The sequence below is a fragment of the Ictidomys tridecemlineatus genome, chromosome 1 (genome assembly GCF_052094955.1).
Source record: "Ictidomys tridecemlineatus isolate mIctTri1 chromosome 1, mIctTri1.hap1, whole genome shotgun sequence".
In the NCBI taxonomy this organism is placed as follows: domain Eukaryota; kingdom Metazoa; phylum Chordata; class Mammalia; order Rodentia; family Sciuridae; genus Ictidomys; species Ictidomys tridecemlineatus.
This window is the reverse complement of record NC_135477.1, coordinates 8,805,375-8,819,228: the sequence shown is the minus strand read 5'-3', so window position 1 is coordinate 8,819,228 and position 13,854 is coordinate 8,805,375. Positions and strand designations below refer to the sequence as shown.

The 13,854-nt window shown below is 37.8% G+C and overlaps 1 protein-coding gene across 17 annotated transcripts in view; it reads right to left on the bottom strand.

Annotated features, from left to right (window-relative positions):
* Ate1 (arginyltransferase 1) overlaps nucleotides 1-13,854 on the bottom strand; it is a 143,620-nt gene that overhangs the window by 107,614 nt on the left and 22,152 nt on the right. The window lies entirely within an intron of this gene.

Genomic DNA, 13,854 nt, shown 5'->3' with positions numbered 1-13,854 from the left:
CTTATCCCATTAGTGGGTTAGAAAGGTAGATTCAGGTGATTCTCTGAAATCATATGTTAGAGCTACTCCCTGTTCCATTTGCCAGCAATGCATCTGAAAGGACCTTGCACACTATCTCTTCTGATTAGACCTAGAATCCTGAACAAAACATTAAGCATCAAAACAGCTTAAGACGACAATGAAGATCTTCTTTACATTTTAATGTACTTAAAACTACATCTTCTGAGTTAGTGAAAGGAAACATGAACAGTTTCTCATCTGTAAGAAGATTTCGGGCAAACCACTTTTCTTGGTTTGTGGCATGGCATGCCAGGCTTTTCAGACATTTCTTAAAAATGATTCCATGACCATATATACTTGGGAAACACTGTATTCTAAGCTGCCTCACCTCTTTTCCTCCTTGCCTTCAAAAATACTTACAAGGTATACTGCAAATTCCTAAATTTACAAACAAGAAACACTTCAACTTCATTTCACTTAGTTATTTGCAAAGTTACCTGACTAGCGATTTTTGTTTATTTTTAATTTTACATAACATCTATTAATATTCTGCAGAATCAATTTTCAGCAAAACTTGTTCCAGAAAAAACACTGGTCCATGCTAGCTCTGATTTGGTTCCCCCATCTGTACTTACTAGGAATACCCCCCCTGAAAATACTCAATATGGCTTTCAACAATGTAAAAAAAAACTCCATTATAAATGTCAATGAATCACTATTCTTTTTTCCCTTTAAAAGATCTGGTTCAAACCCAGTGACACCTCTCTCAAGGGAGTCCTTATAAGAACCTTCGGGGTTGGTAGATGGGCCAATGCTCAGGACAACACCATGGAAAGAACTATAATAAAATGCCCCAGGATGACTAGAATTAATAATCTATACCAACAGAAGTCAGAATGCAGTTAGCATATGGGGGGACAGTTCTGACTGGGAGGGAGCAGAAGGGAGTCCTGAGCATACTGAAAATGTTCTCTCAATCTGAATGGTGACTCAAGAGTATATACCAATATATTCAACAAGGCATACATACACCTAAGACTTACGTACTTTACTAACACAAAATTTAAAAATTAAATTTTAAAAAGTAGAAAACACTACCAAGTTTCTCCTAGGGATTCTTCCTCAAATCATTAAAACCACTGAATTTTATGGCTAAAGGAATCTTTTCAAACACCTAGTCCTACTCTTTTACTTTATAATACATAAACTGAGGCCCAGAAATGTTATGTTATTTTATAGACAACAACAAATCTAGGGTTAGAACCCAGAAACCTTTCCAATCCATTGGTCCCTTCTTTAAACAAAGGACTTTACAACATCATTACTCAGAACTTAACAAGAGCACAACAAAATCCAGAGATACCAAGAGCCTCAACTAAAAACTAAAATGAGGTGACAAGCAGGTGTTCAACAAGTTTACAACAAAATACACAACTTTATAACACCAACCAATATGGCTAATAAATGGCAAAAAGGGAGGGGGGTTAAAAAGATCTTTCACAGAAAGAGAAACCATCAATAAGAACAGAGACACGCCATGACTTGCCTTCCTGCCTGCTGGTGTCCCTCCTATACTGTCCTATCCACCCGAAATGCAGCCCTTCAGATGCACCACAGGTGCAGGCTTCTCCAGGCAGGTGTCTGCCAGAGCCTCCTCCGGGCACCTGTCTCCAGTCCCCAGCACCAGCCCATCCCTGGCCTCCCCCTAATTCCTCTAAGCAGCACTCGTCATTCTGACACTCTACTGCACCCCTATCGATTATTCTCCCTCCTCTCTGGCATCAGTCTCCCTGAGGTCAAGAACTTTCCTCTGTTCCCTGGAGTCTAAAGGAATGCCTGGCACACAGAGGAGCTGAGTAAACATCTGCTGCTCACGTCTATGCCCTTAACCACGCACCCCCGAGCCGAAAGAACAGACATGTTCACTCGTCTGTGAATGGAATTGAAGATTCTTATTTCCCTCCCCCCATGATTCTCTACAGAGCCTGGCTGCTTTACAAAATCAGGTCATGTGGTCAAGGTGAGACGCCATGAACCAAGGGAAGCGGTCACCAGTAAGGAAGAGCTGGTACCACAGATGTTTCTCTGAGGAACATCTGTGTCCCTGGGGCAGCCCTTTAACATCCAGCAAGTGTCATGTCTAAGGGAGCAACTACTCAAGATACTCTGGACAAAACTAGGTATTACTTCAGAGATACTAGGTTGGGCAAAAGAATTCAGATCGATGACCCTGGACTCAAAGGATGGATGGAAGGAAGGAAGGAAAGATAAAGAACAGAAGAAAAGAAACAGGGAAGGATGGTTTGACCTTGAAAAACTAAGTATCTTCCAGAAATCTGAAAAACATCAATTAAGGATAAGTGGAAAAGAATACAGAACCTAAAAACTCAAAGTTAGCAGAAAAATCATGGTCAAGACCAAATCTGGTTTTAAAATCATTTGGACAAAGTTTTGAAAATAAAATATATCATTAGCAATTTGATTATCAGAAATAAATACCTGATTATAATAATAATGGACACAGATACTGCTCACATACTTATCAGACCAACAGATTTCAAATAAAATCAAACACTCCCTTCTCATCCTGCCAGGTACACATATTTCAAATAATTTTTAACATTAGCATTTTAACATTTTTCACATTAATGCAAATTCATGAAAAGAAGCTTTAAAAGTTTTCTTTCTTTGATTTGCCTTTGCCTGGTTTTGGAATCAGGGTGATACTGGCCTCATAGAATGAGTTTGGAAATGTTCCCTCTTTTTCTGTTTCATGAAATAATTTGAGGAGTATTCATATTAGTTCTTTAATAAAGGTCTTGTACAACTCAGCTGTGTATCCATCCAGTCCTGAGCTTTTCTTGGTTGGTAGGCTTCTGATGGCGTCTTCTGTCATTGCTTGAAATTGATCTGTTCAATCATGTATATCATCCTGGTTCAGTTTGGGCAAATCATGTGACTCTAGAAACTTGTCAATGCCTTAAGTATTTTCTATTTTATTGGAGTACAAATTTTCAAAATAATTTTTATTTATCTTCTGTATTTCTGTAGTGTCTGTCATGACATTTCCTTTTTCCTCACAGATGTTACTAATTTGAGTTTTCTCTCTCCTTCATTAGCATGGCTAAAGGTTTATCATTTTATTTATTTTTTCAAAGAACCAACTTTCTGTTTTGTCAATTTTTTGAATTGTTTCTTTTGTTTCAATTTCATTGATTTCAGCTCTAATTTTAATTATTTCCTGTCTTCTACTGCTTTTGGTGTTGATTTGTTCTTTTTCTAGGGCTTTGAGATGTAATATTAGGATAAAAAGTCAACAAATAAATGACCTAAGTACATGTATGAAAACATGAATGGTGTGACTCTACTTTGTGTACAACAGAGACATGAAATTCTTATATTTGCATAATATAAATTGAATTGTGTTCTGCTGTCATATATAACAAATTAGAATAAATAAATTTTTTTAAAAAAGCTTTAAAAATATTTTAAGTTCACTTTGTTAGTAAAATGCACAAGAATCGTGTCTTATTCCTCCATGCATAGCTCTACCATAGTGAATGGAATGTACCAGGAATTAAATGTTTATGTGACTGACTGAAATGAAAAATAACATTCCTCCACAGCCCAGGGGAAAGAAATATGGGAATGATTCAAAGTATGAAATTTTGAGCTATTTCTAGAATAATTGTTACATAAAAGCCAACACATGTATATATCAATATTTTACAGACTTACGTGACTATATATTCCCTGTTTCTACATATTTTTAAGGCAGAATTATCCTCTGGACAAATAATCATATATACAATATTTTTTAAATTTTTATAACTGACTACTGACTAGAAGAAAATCAAATGCTTTTTAATCATTCAGGAAGTTACCTAAAAATATTTGGCATATAAAATGAATTACCATGGCAAAAAATACAAGCTTTCCTTATTTAGACTAGTCATCAATAGGCAGTATTGTTCACTTGTCAAGTCATTACCAGGAGGTCATAAAACCTGATGCTCCTCAGATTTAATGGAAAAAACAGACCTAAAATACAAAAGCAAAGACAAATGGTGCTCGCAGCCCGAGTATTCCTATCAAATGAGCTTTGCACTCACTAAAATCTGCTTAGCTCATAGCAGGTAAACTTCTCAACACTCTCATGCAGGAAATTAAAAGCAGCTTTTACTTATTACAGCAGGACAACTGTCAAGTGCTTCTGACATCATTTGAGTTCTTCTTTTTGCTTACATCCAAAGTCCCAAGAACACTATTTTCTTCCTGAGCAGTTTACAATTTGGCAACGACTGAGTTCTCTCTCCAGCTGTTTCTTAAAACAGTTAACTCAGCTGCTCGTTCATTCAGCTAATACTCATTGGCCCTCGAGTCCATCACAGACTCTCTGCTGGGCAGTGTATCTCTTCCTGGCGAAGCATCTTTACAAGATGGTGTAACAAGAACAGAGTGTGCTATTAATTTAGGTAATCCAATATACTAATTCATCAAAAGGAGAGATCTATTCTAATAAGCAAAAGCTCTTCCAAAAACCAGAAACACCAATTCTCCTTTGTCTCCAGTCCTGAGTAAAGTAGTTAAGAAACACACAACCAACCAACCCTTCACCAAGCAATGCCTTTTATTTGTTTTACATGGCGAAACAGGATAAGTTACTAAAAATTCTTAGTATGCAATGACATGACTATAATTTGAACAACTTGGGAGGCTGAGGCAGAAGGATGGCAAATTCTAGGCCAGCCTGGGCAACTTAGCATGACCCTGACTAAAAATTAAAAAATATAAAGGGCTGAAGATAGAGCTCAGTGGTAGAGCACCCCTGGGTTCAATTCCTGGTACTGCAAAAAGAAATCTTGGACCTGGGGACAGCTCAGTGGTAGAACACTGGCACAGCATATGTAAGGCTCTGGTTCAATCCCCAGCACCAAAAAAAACTTATTTTAAAGACTAAAATTACATGTTGACAAACCAAACTGGTATAAATATCATCCTTTTTCCTTTGAAAGGACTAATTCTAATTTAACACTAAAATGTAAAATATGGTCTCTTAATTCAAACAAATATACTAATTAAAATGGAAAACAAAACTACAAGGAAAATGTAATTGTGTCTCTAAATGCCGACCGGCGGATTCTGGAGAAGCACCACTGCTCTGCCCTGATCTCAGTCTCTGATGACTCTGAGGGCCTGTCACCAGCTCCTCTGAGTGGCCGAAGTCCAGCCAGGGCTAACTTGGCCAAGCCACCATCAGAAACAGTGTCACCTAATCCTCACAACTAGCCCTGTTGTAATATCCCCTCACCCTCGTTTACAGCTGAGGACTCTCTGAAGTGGCAGAAGCATGAGGAGCTGGGAACCTGCTAAAGCCACACAGGTGCTAAGTGGGAAGCACAGAGCTCACACTCACCCCAGATGCCACTCCGCCTTCACCGCCACTGTATCCGACCCAACCAGCATGGATCGCACCTTAACGCCATTCAACCCAAATGACTTACCAGGCACACACGCTCTGACACGCTCTGAAGCAAGTGGCTCGTCAAGAGCCCTCGCTCATCCCATACCAGACATTCAGGTCCATGTCACCGTCCATTACTCAACTCCGAGAAACTGCGAGTACTCGAAAGTCCACTGTGCTCATCGCAGTTACGTTAAGTTTCACCTTAACCAGGGGTCAAGTACCAAGCGACTCCAGAATTTCAGACTTACAACCAAAGATAAGCCCCAGGAAAAAACAGCCAAGAGAAAGAAACAGAAAGGGATTTCCTCGGGCTATGTCCCCATTCACAGAGAAACTCCTTGGGCTCTTTTGCCCATTTTCTTCTTGACTGTAATTTTACTAACAATAAACATGGTGACCTAGTTTCCAAGCTAAGAACCAACACTTCCACCAATCCACTCCTACACCTATACCTGCACTACTTGTCTCACCAAGCCCCCTGCTAACCAACCGCATAACTGGCTACTTCTTGGTGCTTATTATTTAATGACTACCTCTGCCATCCCCACCCTCACTGTATAATGTAAGTTTTGCAAGAGCAAAAAATCTTTATCTGATTTATTCATGGTTTGGTTAATTGTAGCAGATACCTCTAAAACAGTACCTGGCACATCATAGGTGCTCAGTAAGTATTTTAACAAACACACCAAGAAACCACAAATTAGAAAGGGAACAATTCTAATACTAGGCAAGCTAACATGACAAGAATTAGCAGTAAGAAATTTTCTGTACAGTCCTAGCAGCCAAGGGAATTTTTGTAAACATGCTCATAATTTCATTACTTAACATAATGATTCATATGCAATAGATGCTAAAGGTTATTTTTAATGACACGAATGAAATTTAACTCCAAAGTACCATTAGACAAAAAATACCTTCAAAGGCACAGATATCTGGAATACATATTCCTTTCAATTTGAAAAATTTATAGAATTCTATTAGACATACTTTTGCTTGTATTTAAATTTTAGAAATTGATTAAAGTTCAAATGTAATAATTCCATGTTTATTTCTCTTTAATTTGTATTACTGATCAATGCATGTGTACTGAGAATATATGATACCATAGACTAAGATTATTTCTTGTAAAAATTCTTCAAGTTAAAATGACTTCATAGTTTCAGTTAAAAACATTGTTGAGGAATATTTAAAAAAAATAGCAAGAAAGAGAAAGGCTAAAAGGTCACAACAGCGACTTTGGAGAAAGTGGCAGTGGGGAGGGCACAGGCACACTGAAAAGGGCAAGAGCAGAGTAACACTCCTGGGAACAGGAACGTCAGTGCCCCTTAGCACTGTTAAAAAGCATGCAAGAATGCACTTCTCTGTGCAAATACTGCTATTTTAAATTGGCAGAGGGCATAAAATCTTACAATAAAAATATTTTGATTATCTGCAAATGTTGCTTATGTTGAGAACTTCCATCACTGATGTCAGTTATTCTATATTAATTATTTTGGCCAACTTTAGCTTTTTCATTTGACAATCCCGTGTAAAAAAAAGTACAAATACCAAATAGAATATTACTCAGCCATAAAAAGAATGAAACTGTAGCATTTGCCAGTAAATAGATGGAACTGGAGACTATCCTGTTAAGTAAAATAAGCCAAGCCTAAAAAACCAAAGGCTACATGTTTTCCCCGATATGCGGATGCTAACGCACATCAGTACAATAAGAGGGGAGGGGAGAGAAGAAGAGAAGTTCACTGGATTAGACCAAGGGGATGAAGGGAAGGGAAGGGAGAGGGGAAGAGAAAAGACAGCAGAATGAACTGGACATGACTCTCCTATGTTCCTATAATGAATATGCGACCAGTGAAGCTCCACGTCATGTACAACCACAAGAATGGGGTTCTAATTAGAACAAGTTATACTCCATGTAGGTATAATAGGTCAAGATACACTCTACTGTCATATGTATCTAAAAATATATTAAATTTTTTTTACTATTTTAAAAAGCTGAAAATAAATACATAAATAAGTACCGAAATTTCTAGTCATTATTCTACCACTAACCATTCACGCCTCCTTGGGTAATTTCTTCCTCTAAATAAGAGAAGTTAATCCATACAGTTACAAAAGAATGTTGTTGATGCTATGATTTTGTGATCTGAGGCAGTTTAGGTAATTATTAACCAAAGGAAACTTAAAAAAAAATGTTTCCTGTGCTAGCTTTAATTCCACCACTCTGATCTCTCCAGAAAGTAATATTATGCTGGGAAAAACAGTAAAAGGTACTCCAGTTAATTTGGTAGCAAATGTCTCGTCATAGACAATGGGACAGACTATAGTATACCAGAGAGCTGACTTAGAAGGTGCTCATAAAAAGTAGTTTGATTAAATTATACAAATAATTGTCTAAACTGTCTATTCTATTCAAGTTAGCCTTGGCCTTAAAAATATATTTAGGGATTGGGGTATAGCTCAGTGATAGAGTATTTACCTAGCATGCATGACATCCTAGGTTCATTTCTCAGCAACTCCCATAAAATACATTTTTTTTTAATTTAAAAATGTTCAAATCCTGCCACCATATAAATTCAATTAATTATATGCCAGAATTAAATATTTATTGAATAGTACATGCATATACGTGATTGGTCTCTTTACCTAATTGAAAATGTCAATTCTTTGACACACTGAATATTTTCTAAATAAAAGTTATTATTTTCACATATAGAGTAAAACTGTAAAGACAAAGGAAGCTGAAAGGTTCTCTAGGTTAATTCCTGAAAATATTTCAATATTTAACAAGCAAAGAATCATTCGTAATTAATGCACATTACTTGTAATCACCTTAGCAAAAGAGCATTTATGCAGGCTCCAGGGCTGCAAACCCACCAGCTCCACAGGAGGCACTGAGGCAGGACACAGAGCAACCGCATGCTCTTGACTTGCAGCACCCCCTGGTGGCTGGAGTGAAATAACAGGCCAGTACTCCACCACTCCCCCTGCTCCACAGGTCAGAGTGGACCCATGTTTCCCTCTATCTTTTCCACACCAGCTGTCAAATGGTATATGCCTGACTACAAGATAACTTTCAACAAATAAGTACTCCTCAGAAGGGCAGTCTCTTTATGTTTCAGTCTGTACTGGAAATCTTCTGGCTAAACTAACTTTAAACAGCTCCCTGGGAAAGCCCAGAAACAAACAAAAAAAATGAACCAAGGAAACTGTATAACACAAAAGGGAAACCTAGGATGTGCTTTTAGGAAAAGGGATAGGGATCCAAGAGGATGCTCAGAATGGTTCTCCTCGGAATGGGTCTCTTGGTGAAAGAAGGGGAAATACAACTGCGTGAGTCTGCTTATTTTTACAAAACCAACACAGCTTCTGAAGGACAAGCCAGACACCGCTCAGTATGACCACAGGCGAGGGGCACTGACCAACGCTGAGCAAAAGAAATCCTGTCAAGCAGACTGTTCCACAAAAAGGCCAAGCTAATCTGCAGAGTTATAAGTGGACAATAGTGAAGGAAAAAATAGGGGCTAAAAGGGCTGGTAGGAATCGATTTCTTAACTGAGCGCTGGTGCCCTGAGCTCAGTTTGTGAAACATCATCTACCTTAATACACACATTTACTCTTCTACTTTTAAACTTCAAATTATACTTAAATAAAATTTTGTTTTTGTTTTTTGTTTTTCAGGTACTGGGGATTGAATCTAGGGCCTCATATGTGCGAGGTCAATACAAAGTTTTTAAAAACTCACTTCCAACAAAAAATATTTAACCTTTTAAGAATGCCTCCCAACTCCAGTACTGGGCATTGAACTTACAGGTGCTCTATTACTGAGCTACCTTTCCAGCCATTTTTATTTTTTGAGACAAGGTCTTATTAAGTTCCAGAGGCTAGCCTCACACTTGCAAACCTCCTCCCTCAGCCTCCCAAGTAGCTGGGATTACAGGTGTGTACCACTGCTCCCAGATTAACTTTTAAGATGAAAGACCCAATTACTAGAAAACAAATCCTGAATATAGGACATTCTAAAGACAATTGACTTAGGTGCCTAAAAAATGTCCAAGTCATTCAAAGACTAAAAACAGTCACATTATAAACACAGCATGAACATAACAGTCAAGCAATGTGTGAACTTTGACTGGACCCTTTTTTTTTTTTCTTAAAGCTATAAAAGGTATTTAAGTATAATTGGGAACATGTGAATATGATTTGGGGCTTTAAAGCATTTCTGTGAACTTGTAAGGAATGACAGACATTGTGGTTATACAGGAGAGTTGCTCTCAGGAAAAGTGTGTTTACCACCTGCTGGGGGGTGTCACACGTCCACAGCTTAATTTCAAAAGGTTCAGGCAAAAGAGGAGAAAAGAAAATCAGACTTGACAAAGGTGTTAAACAGGGTGAACCCTGGCGAATGGTGTCTGGGTAGCTCATTACATTCTTCTAGAGAGCAGGCAGTGCCCGGCCGAGTCTCCCCACACTGTACATACAGCAGGGGTTTTCAGGCTGTGCCTGCCCGCCCTACTCCAATACATAAAGCAGCAGTTTGCCCTGAGCTGCTCAGTTTCCTAGTACTAAGGCAGAATGACTGAGAACTCGTCTGGACAAACAGACAACCACCAGATGTTGGACATACAGACAAGAATAATCCCCAGCTGCAAAGCATGATAATAAGACACAACCTGATAAATCATGCTAATAAAAATACTCACCAGGGCTGGGCATGGTGGTGCATGCCTATAAACCCAGAGGCTCAGAAAGCTGAGACAGGAGGATGGTGAGTTCAAAGCCAGCCTCAGCAAAAACAAGGTGCTAAGCAACTCAGTGAGACCCTGTCTCTAAATAAAATACAAAATAGGGCTGGGCATGTGGCTCAATGGTCCAGTACCTTTGAGTTCGATCCCCAGTACCCACCCCCAAAATTTAAAGTTTCAAAGGAAAAAGACGGGATAAAGAAGTTAATATGAAGAAATTAAGACAAACTGTTGTAGGATAGAAGAATCTAAAATGATGTAACAATAAAAATGTAACATAAATAGTGATGAGATACTAATTTTTAAAAAATAAGAAAATGTAAAATAAGGACTACATACTAGATTATGTTTGCAAATTATAAATTTTCTAGGTTTATAATTATATTGCATTTTGTAGAAGCACAACTCCTTTTTTGGAGATGCATGCTAAAAGAATTTGAGAGTAAAACATCATAATGTAGAATTTAGTTAAAATTATTCACAAAGAAAAAAGATAAAACAAAGGAAAAACTAAGCTACAATTATTTGTTACTGGTGTCCAGGTGTCCAATATGCCACTCTTTCAATGTTCCTCTGATGGAATTCTTAATAAAATTGGGGAGACAGCTGGACTCAGACCTGTGGAGAGACTCTAGGGTCATGAGAGCACCATTTTTTAGACAGCAAAGAAGAGCTACAAGAGTAATAGGAATTATTTTAAGGAACAATGGCACTTAATAAATATTACATTTTTTTCTATAATAAAACACCAATCAAATTTCAGCAAAAATTATATATTCACATTATTTGAATAAAAACAAAGATTCTTAAATGTTGGCTTTATATTTTATTATGTACAAGACAGGTCACAAATTATGTGTTTTATTTATATATTACTTTCTAAAAATTTGACATCTGCCTGAATGATTAAAAATTATAATGGAAACATACACTAATTTGTAGAGCCTATGTAATCTTGCTATGTGCAATAATGTGCTACTTATCTAAAGATGTTACTGAAAAACTGACTTGGTGGGGCTGGGATTGTGGCTCAGTGGTAGGGTGCTCCCCTAGCATGCATGAGGCACTGGGTTCGATCCTCAGCTCCACATAAATGTAAAATAAAGATACTGTGTCCACCTAAAACTAAAAAATAAATATTAAAAAAATTTCTTAAAAAAAAAAAAACCTGACTTGGCTATTTTGGGATATCAAGCAATCTATATTTATTTATTTTTTCAACAAACTTCTCAAAAAATAACCTACTTCTAGGGTTGTTTAAGTAATGATGGAGTTACCAACAGACTCAAAATGAATTTTACACACTAATATAGAAGTCTCCAGTTGGCATATAGACTGTTATTTACTTAAGGTGCTTTACAAAAAAATTAAAAAGCAAAAAATATATTTTCTTGAACAGTTTCCCATTATATTAACCAAACCACACCATAGTGTGTTGCTGCACAGAATCCCTTAAAACGAGTCGGGAAAAAGGAATACATTTTAAAGACTAACTTTTTGGCTTCTCTTTATGCCTCCTAAGCACAAAATACTGGCTATTTGCTCATATAGAAAACTATAATCATGTACAAAGGGAAAGTACTTTTGCACTCCATGTTCAAAATAGCTTCTTTCTATATGAAACATACTTCACAACTGGGAAGCAAAGTAGGATGGCTGAGTACATTCTGCCCAGCAGGATGGACCCACAGGCAGTGTGCCAACTCCATCTGCAACCGTGGCCTGCTCAGTATGCTAAGAATTGCTAAGATGAACAAAAACAAGTGAAGAATCTCATCCACTGTGTGGCTATCTCCTCACCCAGAGCTACCTAGAGCAGCTTGCTAAGTCTAAGGATTAAGAAGCCCAAACTTCATCCCCTTACCTGGAAAAGACTAAAGATACTGGTTCTAACCCATGCTCTGCTCATAAAGCAGAGATGACACTCAGAGAACAGAATGGTGGTGAAAAAATTTTGTCAGCGGGGTGGCTAGGCAGCGGGGTGATCGTTCAGCTCAACCTGTGGGAAGTGACTATTCAGAATGGAATACAGGGAAGCTCAAGCCTAAGGGCACTCTTGGAAACTCAGATCTGGGTGGCAAGCAAGTAAAAGAAGGTCAGCGGTTCCAAGTGAGCAGCAGCTGAACAGCTGTGTTGGTTTATGAGAGAGAACCAGGAAAAAAAAGAGCCAAGAGCCCTCTATCTAGTGTCAGGGAAAACCTCAAAGACTGGTCTCAAACACTGCCTGGCAATGCAGTCCAAATTTAATTACATCAGACTATAGAGCAATTTATTCCCAGGGCACTGCTGAAAACAAGACAGCAACCAGTGGAGACCAAAAGTTGGCTACGCCATCAAGGCTTGGACATCCCCAAAAGCTCTTGTGTGAGACAACGCAAGGAAGTTTAGAGCTGGTATGACTGGGTTGTAAGAGGTTTCACCTAATCCATGCAGTAATCCCCTGACAGGGATTGACATGGCAGGCAAGTAAGGTGTGGCCGGAGGAGTCGGGTCACCTGGGGTATGCTTTGGGGGCTATAATGTTTGTCTGTGGTAAGGGGCAGTTTCGCTCTCCCTGCTTCCTGGTGGCCACACCCTGACCACTGTCCTCCATCTCGCTCTTCCATCACAATGTTCTGCCCGCCTTGAACCCCAAGGAATAGAGCCAGCCTTCTATGGACTGAGACCTCTGAAACCATGAGCCCCAAAATAAACTGTTCCTCCTCTAATTGTTCTTGTCAGGTCTTCTGGTCACAGCAACAAAAAAATCTGACTAAAACAGCTGCCAACAGAAGTATTTATCTCTGTAAACATTTAAAGAGATCAGAGAGGAGACAACACACTACTAAGACATTGTCATCCCAGGGGACTGAACATGCCTAGGACTGAGCCCTCCAGGGAGTGACAGTAGGGGCTTCTCATATATAAATGCATACTTTCCTTCTTCTCATCACTAAGTTAAAAGCAACAATATTTACATACATATACTACAGTGACAATAACTTAGAAAATTACTATATTTGACAACATCATCAAAAAAAGATGGACAGGAGCAAAGCTATACTGGAGTAAAGAAAATGAAATTAGAAGGCAACCTGAATCCACAGGACAAAGAAAGAAAGCCAGAAATGATAAATAAGAAAGTTATTAGGACAAATTAGAAATAATTACTTATTCTTGTCCCTTTCCTCGGCTCTATACAAAACATAAAATTAAATAACAATATGATTAAATTTGTGATATATAATGCTTATGAATAATAGCACAATAAGGGAAAAAGGGAATAGTTTTAAACAGAAGTAATAGTAACTTATTATCTTTGGAATGATAAATCTTAAATAGATCCTATAAAATGAAGATCTATATGCAAAGTCCTAGAGTAGCTACCAAGAAAATACTGTTAAAATATATAATAACTAGGTGTATCTCAGTGATAAAGCACTTGCCTAGCATGCATGAGGTCCTGGGTTCAATCCCCAACATTGCCAAAAACAATACATATATGTAAAATATAAATGTAACACATGTGTAAATCATAAAGGAATTAAAATAAATAAAATAAACTGTTACACTAGAAAATAGTCATTTATTGCAAAAGGGAAAAAAAGAAACAAAAAGACAGGGACACACAGGGAAAATGGAAAATGGCATTAAAACAAAATG